Here is an 8,993-nt window from a genome sequence, read left to right as displayed (position 1 = left end):
TCAGAAGAGGCCCCTGCTAAGAGGCTGGAGCTGAGCCCCAGTGTGCTGGCTTAGCTCCTCTAGCACCTGCTTCTCCTGGTTGTACATTTTGTCCACTCTGCTTCCAAATTGTGTGTGAACTCAAGTAAGTGACAGAGTCCATGAGTGGCCTTCACAGTCAGAATGTCATAGTAATCTTCATTTTTTTTGCCCTGCTCAAAGATATACTCCACTCCTAAAAAAAATATCTCCCAAGTTACAGTCGTTTGGAAAACTGGGCTGGGGAACATCACCTGCTTTCAGATACTCATAAAATGGAAACGAAAACACATTGGTTGGGATATTTTTCTTTCTGTAGATCCTATTAGTGTGTTGAATATTCTTGTTGTCAAGAAAGATTATCCCAAGTCAAATTTCTCCACTCCTAAAATATTCCTTACAATCTCCACAACCCTCAGAAGTGTCACTCTCCTCATGGGAATCGTGCCCTGCAGATTTCTAATCACCGAACTCATTTCAGGAAGAACATCAGTACCTTTAAAATTGTTTGGATACAACCTCAGGAAATGGCTTGTGGGGATGTGGTCCTCATCAGCTGGGGCAACTGCGTTGGGCAGGCAGCTCAGAGAGGCAGCGAGGGTACAGGGTCCTGTGATGCTCAACGCCTTTTCTTGTTATTTTTAGAAGTTCTTTTCTTTTGTGTTTGTTAATTGTGATCCTGTCCTCAAGGTCCAAAAATGCTATTCTTAGCTTCATTCAAATAGTTTAATTGCCTTCAGTGGAATTTTTTATTTCCTGGTTATCTCTGATTTGTTTCATGCATAGTATTTCTTTTCTATATTGTTAATTCAAAGTTTCCATTGTTTTCTTATGCATCAATTCTTTTTTGTCTGTGTCTTCTCTAGGTATGCTGAGCAGTTCCTTTATTAAGGTTGCCATTTCTTTCTTTACCTGAGAGATTATTTCTAATCTGATTTCCTCTATAGCCTCATGAATTTGTTTCTTCATTTCACTTGCTATCATTTCGGAAATTTCAAGTGTATGACTTCTAATGTCCTCTATCTCAGCATCTCCTGTACTTGTTCCTGATGGACTGAATGCTTGAGATTGCATTTTGCTTTTTTGTTTTGTCATATTCACCTGTTGAGTTAATATTTTGATCTTTTCAATATCACTGTTCTCAACTGTCCATCATGTGTGTCTCAGGGTTCTACGGTGTGGCTGATATTTGTTCAATTGCTGGGTCCCACAATGATGGGGAGGGGTCAGTCACCTGAATTCCTCCTGCAGGGCCTGTTGAGTGAGTCCTATATTCTTTCTAGGCTCATTAGCCTAGGAGTATTGTGGGGATGTGGTCCTCATCAGCTGGGGCAACTTAGCTCCTATTCCTACTGTAGGTTTAGGCTGTTCCAGGTCACCAGATCTACCTAGCTATAGTGTGCACCTCAGCTGGGACCCTACTGTGTCACTGGGGGTCTCCTAGGCCCTTTCAAGTCCCTCTGGGTAGGAGGAGGCCTTGTTGGTAGTCTGTATGGAAGAAAGACTCACTCACCCTCTTGCCAGGATCACCAACATCCTACAGCTGAAGGGGAGAGTTTTCTGCTGCTCCTGAGTCCTCTATTTGAGGAGAAAACTCACTGCACTGTCACAGGCCTGCTGCAGTTCTCTGTGTGGGTGAGGTATTGCTGAGGCTTCCACCAGACCATCAGGGTTCTACAGGTGGAGGAAGAGATCACTGATGATCTGTGAGCTATTGAGGTCTCTGAGATGAAGGAGGAGTGATTGCCAATGATCCTACTGGCCCCAAGATCTCTAGGGTGAAGGAGGCAGAACTGCTAATAATCCTGCTGTTCCCGAGGTCTCCTGGGTCCTGTGATGTATTTTTGGTTCACTATTTCCTCAGGAAAAGGGAACATAATGGTTTTTCACTTGCCTTTCTCACCATAATTGTCCTCATATTACAGGTTAGGGAGACAGCATAGAATAGTGCCTAACACTAAGTATGTCTTTATTAAGCATGCATTCTGGAACTAGGTAAATAATCACAAAATAAATTTAGGGACACAGTGGACCTGGTATGAGTCCTTGGAAAAAATTGCATTTATCTCCTGACCTCCATTTTCTCTATTCTTTCTGGAAGACCACAATGATATTACAGATATCTTGGAGTCAATGTCAGCTCAGAATCATTGTTCCCAAAATGTATGATCTTTTCCTTTTCCCTAGTGTAGGGCTACACTGTTAACTTTGAGTAAGGATAGGAGAAAAATTAATGTTATGCTGTTTTGGTGGTGAATCATGCTTTTCACTAAGGGGACCTGACCTTCCTCTTATTCAAGTGGTCCTGGTTCTGTAAATTGGCCAAAGCATGGAAATTGGTTGAAAGGTTATGATTCTCTGCTATGAAAATTTTAGTAGATTTTTCTCCATTTGACCTAAAGTATTTGGCTAACTAAATCCATGCAATTTTGTAGATTTCCAATTTTGAACTTCTTAGAACATCTCATTAAGTAGTCAACATAGATCTGCAGAAGTCAGATCATTTAGAACATAGTTTTGGCTTTACTGTCCATAACAGTATGTCCATCTCATTATTGATACTTGAGTGCTAACACTTAGCTTGTTAGTGACTAACTGACTAAGTCACTTGGTGACTAAATGCTAACACTTAGTCACTCCAGGATTCAATTAGATCCATCAGGTTGAAGTCTCCCTATTGACTGATGGTTGGCCCTACTGTAAGGACAAGAATTAAGAAAAGAGGAAAAACAGAGATCTTGAAGACTTCCCTCACAAGTCTGTTTCTTTTTAAAAATTCACTTTGTTGATACATTTTAGGTACATGTAGTGATAATTTTTATCATGAGAAATTTATACCATATGTGACATATCTTGATTCTTTTTTCCCATCCACCCCTTCAACTCCTCTTCTACACCTTATTTACAAAATTTTTCCCTATTTTTCCTTCTATTATTTTTTATTTTCTTTTCTCTTTCTTCTTTTCCCATTTCCACCTCCCTTGTTCCACTTCACATTTGAACATTTTCTTTTCATTTCTCAATATCTATTATACATTTTGGTAATTATTTACATATTCAGTTTCAAACAACAGAGAAACTGTACTGTTAAACATGTGTGTCAAATTTATTTCATGTAACAGTATAATTTCTAGGTGCATTCATTTACTTAGGAAGGCTGCAAATATACCCTTTTTAAAGAACAATATTCCATTGTATAAAAATGTCTATTCCTCCATTGATTGCACAAGTACTGTTTCCAAGAATTACTTGTTATAAACTGTGCTGCTATAAATATGGGTGTACATACATCACTTTGGTATGACCCTTTGGTGTAAGTTTTTTGTATGATGCTTTTGGTATAATTATTTTGGGAAGAAACCAAGATGAGGAATAGCTGAGTCAAATGGAACTTTTATTCCTAGTTTTCTGAGGAACTGCCACACTGATTTCCACTGTGATTCCACTAGTCTCCACTCACACCAAAAGTGGAGAATGGTTTTTGCCAGTGCCATGCTGTCCCCCAGCCCTGCCAGCATTTGTTATTGGTTGACTTCTCAACACTAGCCAGTGGTGTTGAACATTTTTATACATTTATTTGCTGTTTTAATTTCATCTGAAACGTGTGTATTCATTTCAGATGTCAATTTTTGGATTGTATATTTAAATTTGAGAAGTCTGATTTCTTGAGTTCTTTATGTATTCTAGGTATTAGTTCTTTGTCTGAGATATGGCTAAAAAAACTTTTTTCTGGCTCTGTGAGGTGTCTCTTCATTCTGTTGGTTCTTTATTTTGCTGTGCAAAAGCTCTTTATAAGATGAGCTCCCATAGCATTCTTGTATATAAATAACAAACTCAGAGAGAAATTAAGGAAACAACACCCTTCACAATAGCAATGGAAAAAATGAAATACTTAGGAATTGAACCCAATAAAGGAAAACCTTTACATTGAAAATCGGATTAGTCTGAAAAAAGAGATCAAAGAAAAAGTTGGAAAATGGAAAGAGATCTATTGTCCTTGGGTAGGAATAACCAATATAGTGAAAGTGGCCATACTTCCAAAATTATTATGCAGATTTAATGCAGTCTCAATCAAAATATCAATAACATATCTCAGCAAATTATAAGAAAACACTCCTAATATTTGTTTGGAACCAAGAGAGATATAGAATAGCAAATATAATTCTAGGTAACAATGGTAAGGCAGGGCATCAGAACCTCTGACTTGATATTATATTACAAAGCTACCATGAAAAAAATAGCATACAACTTGCAAAAAAACAGACCTAAGAGTCAAATGATCAGATTAAAAAATACAGACACAGCTCCAAATACACTCAAACTCTTTATCTTTGACAAAGGAGCTGAACATATTCATTGGAAAAAGAAGCTTTTAAAAAAAATTAGTACTGGAAAAGCTGGCCTTCCACATGCCAAAAATTGATTCTAGAGTCATATCTCTCACCATGCACTAAACTAAAATCACAATAGATCAAAGACCTAAATATTAAAAACAGAAACCTTAAATTTATTAGAAAACAGAACAGGTAGAACTCTGGAAGACGTGTACAGGTAAGGATTTATGAAAAAAAGCTTTAATTGCAAAGAATCAAGTTTGTTTCTTAAATTATTAATGAAGCATTCATTTTCTAGACTCTCTCAGAATGAAGTATGTTTTACCTAGAAAATCTATCCAAAATGTCTCATTTCTCTGAATCTTTGAACACCATCTATCCATAGTAAACCAAGGAATACCATACATCCCTAGCTTATTTGCAGAGTCACCTTTTGATCCTATTTCAGTCAATCAATCAAGTATGCTGTTAGCACCTTAAATCGATGAACTGTGACAATAAGTCCATAAGTTTTGGTTAATAGGCCTATAGCAAGAGATTCACTTGGTCCAGGTTTGTGTTTCTACACTCTCATCTCACACTCCTAAAATGCATCCTCACACCTGCTCTCCACACCTCTGCTTATAATAATTTGAAAACTCAAGTTCTTTGAGAACATAGTGCAGCACTTTCTGGGTCATGCTGTGCATCTCATATTTAAGAGTCTTCTGAAATTTAAACCTAGTTGTAGGCCCACAGGTAAAAGTTGGTAGTGAACAACATTGACACTGTTTTGCTTGACAGTTGCATTACAGAAAGTCAAATGGCTTCCAGAGGCAGCACAGGATTAGTTTCTTGAGGCAGAAGTGGAAAGGCCAGCAGTGCAAGGGGCAGTAGAGATGTTTCTACCACTGAGGGTGAAGAAATCTCTTCTGACAAAATGACAGCACCAGAATTTGTGAGTTTAACAATTTATAAATAACAAAGACTGTATATAAAAATGGTGGGGTATGTGATTGGTAAGTCATAAATCCTGTGGTGAATGGGGGTATATTTTAAAGCTTTTATCATTGTATTTTCTTTTACAATATTAATTTAGTCATTTTATATTAGAGGAAATAAAATTTTTTTTAAATTTTATTTAAAAGGAAAAAGAGAAAAACACAAAACAAAACAAAGCGGTGTAAGGGTACAAGTAATACAGAACTACAAAAAAAATAAAAACCAGTAAGAAATCACCAGTTAGTAGATTACATATTATCATCTTAGAGATAGTTGCTTAAATCACAGTATCAAAGCATACAAAGTGGACATTCAAACAGTGAGACTGCAAACAGTTGTGTTCAATGACCCAAAAACATTAATGTGGTCAGCTATTTAACACCCCTAAACACACTTGCTGTTGTATCCTTTAGAACTCTTTTTTTCCCTCTCTTTTTTACAACAAAATTTACACATTTTGGGTTTTATTACTCCTTAGTTCTTATTACTTTTTTGGGGAGAGAATAAAGTCAAATATGGCAAAACAAAGCTGTCAGTCAAAACCAAGGATAGACCTAGCACCTGATGTAAAACAGAGTACAAGGTTATCAACAATGGTTATCAACAATGTCTCTTGTCTCCTTAAAAAGAATTGTCTATCTCATTAGATATTATAAAGTGGAACAAAACAGTAGAGAACAAGACCAATACAACTTAAGCATTGTAAACATTACAGGACTTCCAAAGGAGACAATAGTCAAACCAGAATGGGCATCTTAGTGAATCTTATTGCCTTCAAAGTAGCTGCCTATACCCTCAAACTTGATACTATCATACAGAATGGAACAGAGTCTATTCAGTCAAAACAAGATAGTGGGAGTATTACAGGACTTGAAAACAAGTTAATAGGAAATCAAAAAAAGTTACTATTATATATCCTGCTAATTTTTTTAAATTTTTCCCCTTAATTAAAAAAAACATAAGAAGTAACTAAATAATTTTTTTAATGAATAAGGGAGAGATTGAGATCAAACAGGACATAAAAATAGAACAATACAGGTCAAAGCATGACTGTTTCAGCAACCTAGTGCTTCACCACCAAATAACCCAACTTAATAGTAGTTACCATAGTGCCTGTCTTTTTCCTTGAAATATTTGAATAAAACTTCATATACTATAGCTTCAAATATTTCCATATCAAGAAGCCCAGAATAAAGCCTTTCCAATTAATAAGTGAAAACTTTATAAGGCTTCAAGGCCACATAATGGGGAATCATGATTACCACATATTTTTATATATTTGAATCATTACTTACATTAGGGAAACTATTCGGTATTCACACATGCGAGATTGATTTATTTCACTTATGAGCATGGCCTTAAGCTGCGCCCATTTATTGACAAATATCTCAATGAGGTGGATATCTCAGCAAGCAGGGGAGGATCGCAGGTTTGAGAGGCACCATGACCAGGGGTGAGTGCTCAGCACACTCTTCCCAAATCCCAAACTGTTTGGGACCCTCCAGGCTTCTGGGTGCAGTGAAGTGGAGAAGTGGGTTTGAGGCCTCTACATCCACCTCCCCAACTTGGCTGCACTTGGAGAACTGTGGAGCTTCCAACAAGTAGGCAGGTGCACGCTATCCCCTGAGCACAGCCTGTTTGGGACTCCCGCACTTCAACATCAGTGTGCAGAGGAGGGGCTGGGCAGATCTGGGGTGCCTGCATTAGCCTCCCCATGTGTCTGGAGGACTGTGGATGTCTCGGGAAGCAGGGGAGGATCGCAGGTTCCAGCAGGACCGCAGCCAGTGGTGAGTGCTCAGCACACTCTGCCAAGGCCCAGACTGTTTGGGACCCTCCAGGCTTCTGGGTGCAGTGAAATGGAGAGGCAGGTTCGAGGCAGCTATATCAGCCTCTGCATCACAGCTGCACTTGGAAAGCTGTGGAGCTTCCAACGGGCAGGTGGGTGCAAAGTGTCCCTGAGGTCCAGCTTATCTGGAACTGCAGAGTTCTGAACAGGCAGAGGAGGGCCATTGGTTCTGCAGGCCCAGAGGCTTGGGGTAACGGAGTGCCAGAGTCTCAGGAGCTGCAAACATAGAAGGGGATTTCCAACAGACCCTGAGGAAGCTTTCAAATAACACTTGAAACACAGAAATATAGGAAAATGACAAAACAAAATACCAAATTACAACCTCAAACCTCCAGCCCATCTCAAGAAACCCTAGGAGCAATGTATATAGAGGAAAATATATGCAATTCACCTCAAATATCCGATACAATACCTACTGAAATTAACAAGCAACTCCAGGGAGCTTTAAAGAAATTCAAACTCGAAATAATCTCCCAGGTAAAAGATGAAATGATAAAAGAAATGAAAGAGATTCTGAGTATATCTAAAGTAAACACAGATAAAAAATTGGAGGAACTAAACAAAAAGATAGAATCCCTAGACGAGCAATATAAGAAACAAACAGAATACATAATGCAGATGCACAGAGATATACAGGAAATAAAAAACTCCACTGAAAGTTGTAAAAACCGCCTTAATGAAAGTGAAGATAGAATTTCAGACCTTGAAGACAGGATTGCAGCTAGTGAACAGGAAAGGAAAGATCTTTTAAAAATAACAAGGAATCAGGAAACAACAACTCAACAACTGGAAGACGATGCAAAATAAAATAACATAAGAATGATAGGGATTAATGAGAAAGAAGGAGACAACATAAAGGATGTCAAGAGGATATTTAGAGAAGTAATAGCTGAAAGTTTCCCAAGCATGAGATCAGAAACCGACATCAGGATGAGTAAAGCATATAGAACTCCAAATAGTCATAACCAAAATAAAACTACACCCAGACATATAATAATCTCCATCCCAGAAATCCAACACAAGAATAGATTACTAAAAGCTGTCAGAGAGAAAAGACAGATCCCTTATAAAGGAAAACCTATCAGAATTACAGCAGACTTCTCAGCACAAACAATAAAGTCAAGAAGAGCATGGAGAGAAGTATTCCAGATCCTAAAGCAAAATGATTTCCAACCTAGACTGACATATACTGCAAAACTATCATTCAAAATTGATGGTGATATACGATACTTCCATGATGAAGAAGAGCTGAAGAACTTCATGAACACCAAACCAACCCTGCAAAAAATATTGAAAGACAGTTTAGATACACAAAGGAAAAAAACCACTAAGCAAAGCAGATAATTAAACAGAACAGAAAGATAAAGATGCAACAGCAGAGAGATAACATGTCAACAATAAACCAGCATTTAACAGTAATAACCATTAATGTAAATGGTCTCAATGCAGCAATCAAAAGAAACAGACTAGCAGAATGGATCAAGAAACAAAATCCAACCATATGCTGTTTACAGGAAACCCATCTAACCCAGAAGGATACTCACAGACTGAAAGTCAAAAGATGGAAAACAATACTTCATACAGCAGGAATCTAAAAAAAGGCAGGAGTAGCCATTGTGTTTGCAGACAACGTGAACTTTAAACCAACAATGACCATAAAGGACAAAGAAGGTCACTACATACTCGTAAGGGGGAAACTCCAAGAGGAAGAGATAACTATCTCAAATGTATATGCACCAAACTCCAGAGCACCCAATTACATAAAACAACTATTAACAGAAATGAAAACTCAAATTATCAGTAACACAATTATA

At 37.7% G+C, this 8,993-nt stretch overlaps 1 pseudogene; it reads right to left on the bottom strand.

The window, feature by feature from the left end:
• Positions 1-494, bottom strand: LOC100729873 (endoribonuclease YbeY-like; annotated as a pseudogene).
• Between the last annotated feature and the right edge of the window lie 8,499 nt (positions 495-8,993).

Source organism: Cavia porcellus, unplaced genomic scaffold, assembly GCF_034190915.1.
Source record: "Cavia porcellus strain 051 isolate PalLab524CR breed Dunkin Hartley unplaced genomic scaffold, mCavPor4.1 scaffold_2, whole genome shotgun sequence".
NCBI lineage: Eukaryota > Metazoa > Chordata > Mammalia > Rodentia > Caviidae > Cavia > Cavia porcellus.
The sequence above is the reverse complement of the archived record's forward strand: the minus strand, read 5'-3'. Positions and strand labels throughout refer to the sequence as shown.